General features: G+C 30.9%; 1 long non-coding RNA gene across 1 annotated transcript; it reads left to right on the top strand.

The window, feature by feature from the left end:
- The first annotated feature begins 4,351 nt into the window (after positions 1-4,351).
- Positions 4,352-8,270, top strand: LOC133800727 (uncharacterized). The gene is made up of 3 exons (XR_009876587.1): positions 4,352-4,491; positions 4,612-6,999; positions 7,421-8,270. It is a non-coding gene; the product is annotated as an uncharacterized LOC133800727 (long non-coding RNA).
- Positions 8,271-13,349: the final 5,079 nt, after the last annotated feature.

Here is a 13,349-nt window from a genome sequence, read left to right as displayed (position 1 = left end):
ACAAAATGTTTAAATCCATTTTGGCAGTGCTTGCTGCCCAGAAGTTTTGTTTCTATATTCTAGGGAAAATTTCAAAAAATCATATCTCTTATGCCTTAACAGATTTTCCTCTACAATTTTACAGTGACCCTGATGCATGTTTAAACTAACACCTTGCCCAATTTCATAAATTTTTTATTAGTAAAACCCATTCCAAAGTCAAAACAATCTGGGGAGTGCATGCTGCTCAGAAATTTTCCAAATTTACATTAATATATCAAAACGTTCGTAACATGGGTTTGAAAATACCTTTTTATGATTTTCCAAGGCCTATCATCAAGTACTCACAAATAACTATGCAACTACACAAATATGTTTTTCAAATAGAGGCAGTGGAGTGCAATCTGTCCCGTTGGAAGCCAGACCACGAATTTTGGCAGCAAGCAATTTCACTCACACTCAACAACAACAACCTTTCTAGCGTAAACCATTGCCACATGCATGCATGAAAACCATAACACTACACAAAAATCTCACCATTAAGCATAAAATAAGCTCAAACACTATTGAAATACCCTATACAACCAGATCTAAAAGAATCACCACAAAACATAAAGAATTATACCATAGATTCTACCTTTCGAAGCCCTATCTTGGAGATATGTTCCTTAGCTCTTCAAAACCTTCCCTTGGTGCTCTAACCTCTCAAAACCGGGCCCCAAGTTCTACATGCATATTTCTAAGAAAAGGATTAGGGTAGAAAACTTAGATGAGAAAGAAAACATGCAAACTACCAAGATTTCTTACCTTTCCTTCCCTAGATCACAATAGTGCTAAATCCTTGAGGTACTACCCGTACAATCCTCTCTTGAACCCTAGAACACAAGATCAAAGCCATGCATGGCTATTCCTATTCCTTAGGGTTTCGAAAATAGAGTAGGGTTCAAAACTTACTTTATTCCTTAGTGTGCTCTTGAGCTTCTCCCCCCTTCAATGGGGAAATGAGTGCTCTTGGCTCATGGAGAGAAAAATGACAGCAATGGAGAGTAGAGGGACTAGGGTTCGGTTTTGGGGGAGAGGAAATAGAAGAGGGTATTTTTCTTTTCTTGAGAGAAAAGGAATTTCTTTTAAAAAAAATTGATTAGATGTGTAAGAGTGTAATGATTAGAGTTAAGCCAATGAGTGGGTAAGGCTCTTACTCTTATTAGGGTAGGTGTCCTGGGCTCTTTAGAGTCCTAGGCATAGCCTTGCCGCCCCTGCCCCCCTTCTCTCTCTTCTCCCTTGAAATAGACCTTTATGCCCTTGCACATTTTTACCTCTCTTCTTTGACACTCAAGGGCCCTATGGTAATTTTTCTTATCTAAAATTCCTTAAAGTTTTACCCTATAGTTTTTAAATATCTCCAAGCTTAATTAATTAAATTAAATGTGACCCAAAAAAAAAATTTGTTACATAACACATAATTTTGGTAATTATATCAAATTGACCAAAATGCCCTTAAAGGCCCGAGCAAGAAATTCTCATTCTTAAGCCTGGTCGATTAGAATTCAAACCTCAATCAATTTTTCTTAAATATATTAGATCGACTATAAAGTCTCAGTTGCCAAAAAAAATTAATATGTTTATGCCATAGTATTTCCTATTTTATTTAATCCAAGATTTTTCTCTCATTAGAGTTTATTCCTTGGTCCGAGACCAATTTTTCTTTGTATAAAGCTAGACCCTTTCCTGGATCATTATAGCAGCAATAAAATTCACTAATCATCGCAAATTCATATAATATTATTTATCAAAAGAATATTTCACATAATTCTTTACTGGCTCCAACCGGCTACTAACGGGTGTTCAAAACACGGGTTGTTACAATACCTACAATTTACAAAAGTTTCATCCTCGAAACTGAAAACAGATGGGGATACTGCTCTCGCATCTCAGCTTCCATTTCCCAGGTCGCCTCTTCAATGTCGTGGTTACACCACTGCACCTTTACCAAAGGTATTGTTTTGTTTCTTAACAGGTTGTCTTTCCGATCCAAAATTGTGACCGGTTTTTCCTCATAACTCAGCTGAAGATCAATGCTAAGTTCATTGTAACTTAGCACATGAGTGGGGTCCTTCATGCACTTTCTTAAGGTTGACACATGCAATACATCGCGAACTCTAGAGAACATGGGTGGAAAGGCTATTCGATTAGCCACCTTCCCAGTGCGTGCCAGATCCTCGAATGGTCTATGTACCTAGGGTTTAACTTGTCCATTTTCCCGAACCTCATAACTCTTCTCAGTGGAGCTATCTTTAATAATACCTAGTCCCCAGCTTCAAATTCTAAAGGTCTCTATCAACGATCGAAATACTTGCGTTTGCGATCTATAGAGGTCTGTAACCTCTGACGAATAGACCTAATGTCCTCCGTAGCTTGGTCCACCTCTTCTAATCCCAAGAATTTCCTCTCACCACTCTCACGCCAATGGATTGGGGATCGACACTTTCTTTTGTATAGTGCCTCGTACGGAGCAATTTTTATCGTGTCATGGTAACTATTGATATAAGAGAACTTAATTAATTGAAGTTTTATACTCCACGAACATTGAAAATCAAGAATGCAAGCTCTCAACATATTTTTTGGAAAAATACTCAGAGCACACAACAAAATTGGCGTGGTGGGCCCATTATTTTAGGAACAACAACAATAAAAAAAAATTCATCACTCATATAAATAGTTTATATGAACAAGAAAACAATCTAGAAATATTAACATACAATATTATTAATCATGCAACAAATATATAACATAAACAAATATATTTATATATAACATATAAACACAAAAAATTCAAGAACATAAACAATTACCTCTTGAAGTCTATCAAGTGTCCTTGAATCTTTTCGCATATTAATCAATCTTCCTATCCAAAGCTTTGAGCACTCAAATCACGATCTTCCATAGTGTTCTCTACACCTCAAGATTTGTGTGGGCACATAGAGAACATGGGTTTGTATTTTAGGAATTACAAGTATTTCTCAGCACATGAGAACTTGGATTATGGTATGAGAATGTCTAGAATAAAGAAGAAGAAGAAAGAGTTTTGTCTGACAAAAACTCTATGAACTATTCTGAGATTTATATTACCTTATTACTCCTAATAATAATAATAATAATGATATGATTTGATTTGATTTAGGTAAATATCTAACTTACCAAATTTGAAAAAACTATTTTCAAATTATTAAATAATTAAATAAATAAAATAAAAACAACTCTGATACAATATTAGTGTAGTCACACATGCATGAATAAAAGGATCAGATGACATATATAGGAGTTCATAGCAACCTCACGATTTAGATCATCATGTATATGAACATCGTTTGATGTGTTTGATTAATACTATGAAACGGTGTTTAAACAAATATTAACAAATTACATCTGGTCCAGTTCTACATACTCTCAGCATGCGGAGTACCTCCACTAAAGTGTCATACTACACTAGTAACCCAGATCTAGGTCACATGTTTCATAATACTAGTGGACCACACTAGCAGTAATTAATCTAAAGATTCTATAACTTTATTTTCCTACGAACTGTTTAAGTTTATTATCTTAATCTCGATTCTCTCATACCAATATGAGATTAAGACTACATAGATAAACTTTGGAATTTTCTAATATTCATTTAATATTATCATATAATATCGGACATAGTCTATATACATAATAATTCAATTCAATTATTTATTTCATTTAAAACATTTGTCAACTACAATTGCTTGAAGGGCACTATTCCCAATGTAGCGCACCATTTTTTTTTATTCAAATTTTGTGCCTTATTTTATTTAATTGTTAAGTGTGTGAATTATTTTATTATTTGTTTAAATTAATTGTTAGGAATATTTGGTAGAATTTTTGTGAGTTTAATTATTTATTATTTATTTATTTATTTATTTTAATATGTGAATAATTGAGTTTTAATTGAATGTACCAAGGTGCATGGTAGGTAGTGATACACCCTAGTTATTGAGTGTGTGCATGTGCATGGTTGCATGGTATACTTGAATAGAATTTTCTACACACATTTTGGTTCCTTTTATTTGATTTATTATCTTTATTCAATAAAAAGAATTAAAAAGAAAATAAGAAAAGGAAAAGGAAAGGTCTGTGTGTGTGTGAGGCAAGTGGGAAAGGTTTTGTTACCTATTTTGTGAGGAAATTTGATGATGTACAAAATGGATGATTGCTAGAAAATTTGTATTTTTTTTTCTTATTTTAGTTAATTAAAATTCCTTTATTTATGAAATTAGAATAAACAAATTAATGGAAATTAGGAAGAGGAAACTTACCCATTCCCATTAGGCTAGTTTTCTCTAGGGTTAGATAAAAGGGAAAGAAAAAAAATAGAGAGCATTATGCTCTTGGTGCCGTCGGTCTAGTGAGAGAAGGAGAGAGAGAATGGACGAGTTAGAGAGAGAAAGAGAAGGAGGAAAAAAAGAGGAAGAAAAAGGGTTCAATCCTAGGGTATGCCTCTTTATGCTTATTGTTTATAATTTCTCTTCTTTTGATTCTAGTATTTTTACTAGAGTTTGTTTGTGTTGTTGGTTTTCTTCTTCTCTTCATGTGGGTTTTCAAAAAGCCTAGGCTTGAACAAGGGGCGATTATAGTTTGAGTATTGGTCACTTTGGGTGCTCTTGATTTTACAATCAAGAGAGGTAATGAATCCTTAGCCCTTTTGATTTTATGTTTTATTGGCTATGATTTTATGTGAGGTTGTGATTGATAGGGTTCATATGTTCATGATTATGAGTTTGGGGGTAGATTGTTAATTGAGGGTTTTGGCCTATGGGGTTTGAGGTATGTTGTGTTGTTTGATTTTTGTGTCACATATACATGTTAGAAAACATGCTAGAAATTTCTTGGGTTTTGGAAAAACATTAAGGGATGGGAGCATGATGTGGGTTTCGGCCCTAGGGTATCTTGTAGCATGTTTATGCATGTTTGATCTTGAGATGTGCCTATGATTTAAATGTCTTTGTGATTTTAGGGATCTTTCTTGTAAGATTGTTATTTCAATTTGGTTAGATCCATGTTCTAGGATCCTATGTAAATATTGGCATGATAATTTATTTGGATTTCTTGTTTGAGTCCATGAAAGTTGAAGAATGTGTTTATGAGAATTTTGTGATATATTTTGTTGTGAATCTTAGGTGTGTTTCGGCCTAGGGATGATTATTCAAGCATGTTAGTTCACCTTTATGTGTTCATGTCATTGTAATCTTAGAAACATGATAGGTTGTTTGTGAGATTTTAAATGGGTCTATGATAATTTTGCTTTTTTTTGGATTACTTGAATGATAGAAACATGCTAGGGTTTGTGTTAAATTTTGTTGATTTAACATGTATGAATTTTGGTGAGGCATGATGAAAATGATGAATTTCATGACTTTATATTCTTCCTGATTTTGTGTATAAATGGTGTGAAATATGATGAAATTAATGATTTTGCATGCTTAAATGATTTTGCAAATGCTATGATGTTTTAAGAAATTAAAAGGAATTTTAATATACATTAAAATGGTGTTTTTACTCAAATAAATACCTAAAAAAAATTAAAAGAAAATATGAGGTTTTAAATTCAAGATGATGATTTTTGAAAGTTTATTTTGTTGCTGGAATTTTGGTAAAAATATTGGGAAGTCTTTTAAATGAAATAAAGTTTGTGTGTTTGTTGAAATAATATAGCACTTAAATTATGTAAATATTAAAAATAGTATTTTTAAATGTAACCATGAGTGTCCATTTTAATAAATATGATTTTCTTTATTTTAATGAAGAAAAATGTTGAGATTAATTCACTTGTGATTTTTAAATAAATTAAATGGTGGCTGAAAGTTTAGTTTAATAATTTAAAACTAATTATTGGATTATCACTTATGAATTTATTCTACTTAAAATTAAGTCTTAAAATAATACAAGTAAAATATATTTTTCCCACACCTAAAAATTATATATTTTTTTCTCACATCATGTTTGTAATTTTATTAATTTAGATAAAATTGTTATTTTCTAAGGAAACATGTTAATTATAAGTATTTTAAATCATTTCTAGCCTTTATTATTTCTATGTAATTTAAAAATAATAAATGGAGTTATTATATTTTTAAATGATTAAATAAATTATTTTTATGAAATAAAAATAATGTTTTAAAGAGGTTTAATCAACTTAGTGATTTTAAAAGAAATAAATAATGGTAAGAAAGTATGTGCTAATCCTTAATTTGAAATGATAGAAATAAGTGCGTAGAAATTATCATTTTTAACGTCACTTTTTAACAACGTTCCCACGTATGCATGTCTCATGCAAATGCACTTTTATGTTAAAAAATGTGTCTAATATTCAACCATATGATTTTTATTTAAAAACCATGCATGTAACATAGGTATAATTTGCATTATTCTTTTGGTGATTTTATGTGTAATTATGCCTTTTTGGAAATTATGAGTAGTTTTCACCACGTGTGCATGGCTCACATGCACTCATGGGGTATATGAGTTGGGCACAAGAAAGTATTATGTAATGCTAAAAAATGTTATTTGATTATGGTTATAGGCTCATTGTGAAGTTTGTCAGTATTTGCTTTGCTTGGACCTGAGGAAAGGAAGTTGGATAGAATTTTGTTTATTTATGTTGTGAATGGTAAGATTGTTTGATGATACAATGCTATGTACGATGATATGTTTTGCGATATGAAGTATGAAATGATATTTTGTGGTGATGTGATGATGTTGATAAATCATGAAATTTCCTTTGTGTTGATGTGACTAGATTGTATGTGATTTGAATGTTGTATGATATGTAATGGTTGTTAGCGTGATAAACGCGATACAACAAAGGGGTTGCTAAGGATATGGAGACGTAACCCGGGTTACTAAGGATGTAAAGACGCAACTCATAGGACGGACGCGCTGAGGTTATTCAAGGACCAGAGATCCTGTTTACCTCTAGATGTGACATGGACAAGTTAGCAGGTCATGTTCACAAAGATATGATGATGATGCATATGATGATAATGTTCATGATGATTATGTTTAGGATGATGATGGTTATTTATAACTCTACAAAATAGAGTTATTTTACCACATTTTTTTAAGCTAATTGTTGCTTAGTCTTTGAGTTTTTAAGTAACTTATTAAGTTTTTAAGTAATTTTTAATGTATTAGTCTTATTGTAATTTTTTAGATTTTTATATGTTTTTATAGATATTTTATTATAATATGTTTTAGTTTAATTATTTGTAATTAATATTGTTAAGTAGGAAGTAAAAAGATGAACTTTTGAGCTTAAGTATTAAAGTAAATTAAGTTTTAATTAGTATTTTCTTGGAACTTATGTTGTATATTTTATTACTGAAAATATTTAGTTTTAATTTAATTTATGTTTATTTTATAGGGAATATTTTGTATTCTTGGGCTCTTGAAAAACAAGAGCAATGAAGGAAAGGAAAAAGAAATAAAACTAGAATAAATAAAGCAAAATATGGCATTTTTGAGAAGGGAATGAAGCTGCCGAGGCCCACACCTGCCCAGGCCCGAAGCTGCCTCCAGTCGCCTGCTCCTTGCCCTCCCAGCCACTTGGGCCCGAGTCTACCCCAGCCCAAGCCCAAAGCCAGCCTTCTTTCTCCACACACGGACTCGCCTGCCCCACGGCCCATCACACCTCAGCTTCCTCACAGCCCACCGAGCCCAGCAGCCTTCTGCCCAGTTCGGCCCACCCGAAGCTGCCCAGCCAGCCCACCGAGCCCAGTAGCCACTCCCTAGTCCAGCCGCCTGCCACTACCCACCAAGCCACCCTCCTCTCCTCTTGAGCCCATTTTGTCCCCTTGTCCTCTTGTCCCTAAAATGCCAAATTTTACCCAAGTTTTCTACACATTTCACCACAAAAATCATCAGTATACCCTATAATTTACCTCTACATGCCATATCTACTTTGTTTAATTAATTTAATCAATTTAAGTTGATTATTTTAATGCTCTCGTTTTGGCTATAAATAGGGAATTTCAAGACCATTTTATAGTGCTTAATTTTTTGTAACCATCTTTTCTACCATTTTCTCCCTACCACTCTCTTTTCCATTTTAGTGTTTTTCAAGAGTATTTTCAAGTATGTATTTTATTTATTTTGTAATTTCTATTCTAGTTATGTGCTTCTAATCTTTTTCATAAGATTATTACGATCATGATGAAGCAACTTGTAACTAGATAATATTTATGTTGTATGTTGGTTTCCTTTATAATGCAACAAAGTTTATGGACTTCATATATGTGTTTCATCTTTAATATCTTATATTTTGGATTGTTAGATAATATTGCTTTGTTCTTCATTTTGCAAAACATAATATTCTTTGTGTAAGATGTGTCATTAAATTGTACACATCATATGCTTAGAACAAAAATATTATGTTTTGCCTTACAAATAATCTTATTTGATTTTTGTTGTTTCATTAGGTTGATTCACATTAAATACTTTCAAATTATACTTTTTTGAAAAGTGAAGAAAAATCCTATCTTTTTAGAAATAATTTGTGCTTAAAATTACAAATCTATTTGGAAAATGATAGTTTGACTTATTTTAACTATCACTAAAACTTGGGAATCAATATACTAATAAGTATTATTAAACTTACATTTTGTGGATTCTTGTATCTTAATAATCTTTCTTTTACAACTTATTTTCAAATCATAATTGGTTTATGTTTATCCTCTTAAATAGTTTTACTTTAAATCTTTTATTTTATGTTCATGAAATTAAATCTCATCAATCTCTGGAGCTAGGTTATAATTTATTAATTTTGGTTTAAAATATTTTTCTTTTTTATTTTAGACAACTCCTTTGGGTTCGACATCCTTGCTTACATGATCACTATTCTATATGAACGATTCGTGCGCTTGTGATATAAATATTTAAAACATACCCATTTTGGGTCCATCAGTTTTGATGACGATGTTTAGGATGTGTAACGATGTATGAATATGAACATATTTTTGTGTGTATACTTGTGTGTTATTTGTACTTCATTACTGGGCTTTTAGCTCACCCCCTTACTTTCCCTTTCAGGTAGCAAATAGGATTTCTCTATGGCACGTGTGGTGATGTGGGGAGTTCCAATATTAGGGTGTGTATGGCGTGGGGGCATCCTATGGATGAGAAAACGATCAGTTTAACGCCAATTTCTAAAGAATAATGTTATGTTTATTTTAAACATTAAGAACCTATCAGTGGGACTTGAACTTTAATTATTTTTTAAAATGTTGCATAAAATATATTATTTTCTTTTTAAACTATTGGGCCCAACTTGCATGTTTGAGCAAGGCCCCACTGGGATTTTCATAATAAGTGGCTTTTCTTCTATAAACTTATGAGCATGCAAATATTTTACAAAGTATTAGAATAGGGCGTTGTACACCCAACAATCTCCCACTTGCCCTAAAGCAAATTGAGGCATCTCTTTCAATATGTCAATAAAAGATTTTGTCTAACAAAGTCTTTGTAATAGTTTTGTAAGAAACTGTTTTGAAGTTATCTTCGAGATTATTACATCAATTATGTAAAATTGTCTTGAATTAAATGATACTTAATTTCATGTGCTTTACCCTCTCATGAGTTCTTCTTCTTCTAGAATAGTCGTATCTCCATTGCTTTCGTAATGAGATACTAGTTGTTTATTTTAGTCTGAAACCCTTTCTAGAATGACAAAGAACTTAACTAAATCAAATAGCCAATTTAACTGCTCGTAGTTGTTACATTTCAGCTTTTGTGGTGAAACATATAAATCTAAAATTTCTAGCATATTTCTAGATTAATGTGTCTGCTCCACAGTTATGGAAGTTGATTATGATATCAATCTTTGAAGATTTAAAATCAGTTTTTTCTTTGGGATTTTAGGTCACTCCCTAAATGCACATACATATAATCTCTATTATATTCAAGATACTCAAAATTAAGTCTTTATAATTATTCAATGACTCAATCCATCATTGGATTAACAACTGCTTACTATTCCCACCATTTAACAAATGTTAACTCGAAAATATAACATTCAATACATCAAACAGTCTATCACTAAGTTGTAGGAATACTGTCTCATGTCCTCTTTTCTAGTAAAAGAATAAATGGGCATTTATTATTTAGATAATACATCGTCCTTACCGGGAAGGCAAAAAACCTCTCTTGGATTTTGTAAACTAAAGCATTTAAGCTTCTCATCTATATAAGTCGATTGAGACAATGCCTAAAGATTGTTCTTTCAATCTCTATAGATTCGAAAGTACAGAACATTCTTGGCTTTTCTAAATCCAATATTTAGAAACGTTTAGCTAACCATTTCTTTTCTATTGAAGATTTCTCTACATCATTCCTAATGATTAAAACGTTTTAAATATTAAGAATAATAATCACAACAGAATCTTTCTGGTCGAGATCTTTAAATGATTTTGTCATGTCAGCCATTCAGTAAAGACTACTTAGACATCCATTTAAATTAATCTCATAATCCATGCATAAAACAGTGGATAAGAGTATGTAAACAGATTTGAGTTTGGTTACAGTAGAAGATATTTATTCAAGTAAAAAATTCCTCCTTCTGTTCATTGCCTTAGGCTATTAAGCTTTCTTTGAAAAATCTGTGTTTTCCTCTGTTCTCTTCTTCTTCTTGAATATCCTGTTTCAAACTGAAGTTTCATGAACTTTATTTGGATGTTTAAGAATCCAGATGTCATAGAATTCCAAATTCCATTTCTAGATTCATGGTGTTTCAACCATTGTTTTCCGTACAAACTTTTTTCATTTCATATACTAGTATGTGAATGAAGTGTAGTTAGATTGTTTTACACACAATTTAACTGTCTTTACATTTGTAATGGAGTAGTTACAAACTAACGCTCTCACTACAACAATGCTTTACAGAATTTGTGATATTATTTGGTTTTGTCATTGTTAATTATTAGTAACTTGCTTACTTGACTTGCAATCATTATTTCTAGTAAAACTTAACTAGAAAATACAGTGATTATAATAATCATGCTTCATTAAAGTAGTATTAAAGAGATACAAACTCTTTTGTAATCTTTTATGATTATTAGATTGTTTCACTAAATGACTTCATGGAAAATTTTCAATTTATTCACATAACCACTTGTGAATCCCAACTTCTAAGTCTTTGATGTTGTACAATCAAACACGTACAAAATATAACAAGTGTTAAAATTATAGAAATAATAAAGACGATAATGATTACTCATTATCTATTTAATCTTATTGAATATGATTATATTTCATTTTCAAAATACTAATTTTGCTTAGCATTCTAGTTGTACGTGAGTTGGGTTCGAATTCCAAGTTCACGTGCAAATTACTTGAATTCCAAATTCAAGTTTTAGACTACCTTTTGATCAGATTAAATAAGTCTCTAAGTGACTTTACTTTGAATGTTGAATGAAAATTTATAGAAATTTTCTTTTGATTTGATCAAAGTTAAACATATCTTAAATAAATGTCAATCAATATTGACTTACTATTTATTATTTCTTTTAACTTTGAACATCAAAAGGTCAACATACATCTCTATGTATTAGCTAAACGATTATGTGATTTTTGAGCCTTTATTAGAGAAATGTCTTTTGGTTAACTTTAATTAATAGACTATATAAACAGGGAGAGAACCATTAGATAGTTGCAATAAAAGATTGTCTTTTATTTATTTTATGTGTCTAATTAATTACAAGTCAATCTCAAAAATAATTCACATATATGTTTCACTTAATTGTGATTGAAATAAGATGTCTTATTAAATCTATAATTTGCACAATAATAAATAATTCATAATTATCATTTATACTCCTTGATGAAATAGGTGGAACAAGTATATTTCAAAAATAACAATTGAATTTATTATTCAAAATAAATACTTAACTTGTTCATTCATCAAATAAAGGAATCTAAAAACATAGTTTCTAGAAAAAAATTCTAGAACTACTTTAAAGAAAAAGAACTTAATACAAAGTTGAAAATGAAAAAAAAAAAAAAATTTCCATGTCAGCTATCTCTTGGTCTACCAATATGCAATCCTTTTCTTATTTTTCTTTCACATACTTTTCTTTTCTTGAATTATGCGTTCTTGAAAACAAGACAAAAATACGGTGGCATAAAATTTTTAATCAACTATTCAAAAATATTAAAAGAAGAGATGAGCAAATCATATTTACCATTTCTTCTTGCAAACTTCTTAAGTGATCAAAAGAATCTCTTTTGGTCCTTTCCCATATCTCATATGTAGATCTAAGGTTCACATATCTCGATTTAATATCGTCTGGCATAGTCTTTAGTATGCAAGGATGAGCCAAATAATCAGATCTCATCCAATATGCATATTTTTTATGACTACCATAATCAGATAAAGTTGATGGCTCATTTGGAGGCATATCAATGATTGCATCATACACTTTTGGTTCACTCAGAATTATGTGTATGTATCTGTACCAAATATCTAGAATGTTGAAGTCTAAATGAAAAGTACTTAGGTGGCCATCATGAGATTCGCTGGTTCTTTCTCATTTTGAGGTTCTTGATTAGGGTTAAGAGAGTTAACCATTGTTGCTGGAAATAAAAATATATATATATAATGAATTAAAACATATAATAAATATAATATTTTATCTGGAAAAGTAAATATGATGCATGAATGCAACATATAAAAACACATACATATATACACTAATCCACAATAAATTAATTTTGAGACAAATATCAATTTCATAAGTGAAAACTTAAAAACGTCTTTTTCTCTTTTGACTTATGAACTACCGCTAGTTTGGTCAGGATGCATTAGTCATGCTCAAAAGCCTAGATACACATTTGGAGTGTAGCCCATTATTTTCAATAAATGACTTAACTCAAGAGTGTGCCTTAGGGTCTATCAAGCTTGAAATACATCACTAATTATATTCTCGTAAGAGAAGTCAACCTTGAGATAAAATAAACATATTTGGAAGCATTTCCTTAGGGAGGCCACAAACGGAGGCGACATGAGGCCCTTCCTATGCTTCTCGGTGTTCAACCAACAATGGAGACCATGAGACTTATTGTCATAACTCCCTCTCCCACTCACTATTTTGGAAAAAGATGTGTTTTTCACAAAATCAATATTTTTTAATTTAGTTGTAAAATAAACCTTAATTATATTTTTACCAAATGATATTCTAATAATTACTAATCTAATTAAGCAAAACAAAACAAAATTGTGCCCTTAATTCTAATTCTAATTTTGCTTTAACTAAGAGAATATCAATTTTATTTTAATAAAACATTTTTCATTAAAAAATATT

Source organism: Humulus lupulus, chromosome 9 (assembly GCF_963169125.1).
Source record: "Humulus lupulus chromosome 9, drHumLupu1.1, whole genome shotgun sequence".
Classification (NCBI taxonomy): domain Eukaryota; kingdom Viridiplantae; phylum Streptophyta; class Magnoliopsida; order Rosales; family Cannabaceae; genus Humulus; species Humulus lupulus.
This window is presented reverse-complemented; position numbering and strand designations above follow the sequence as displayed.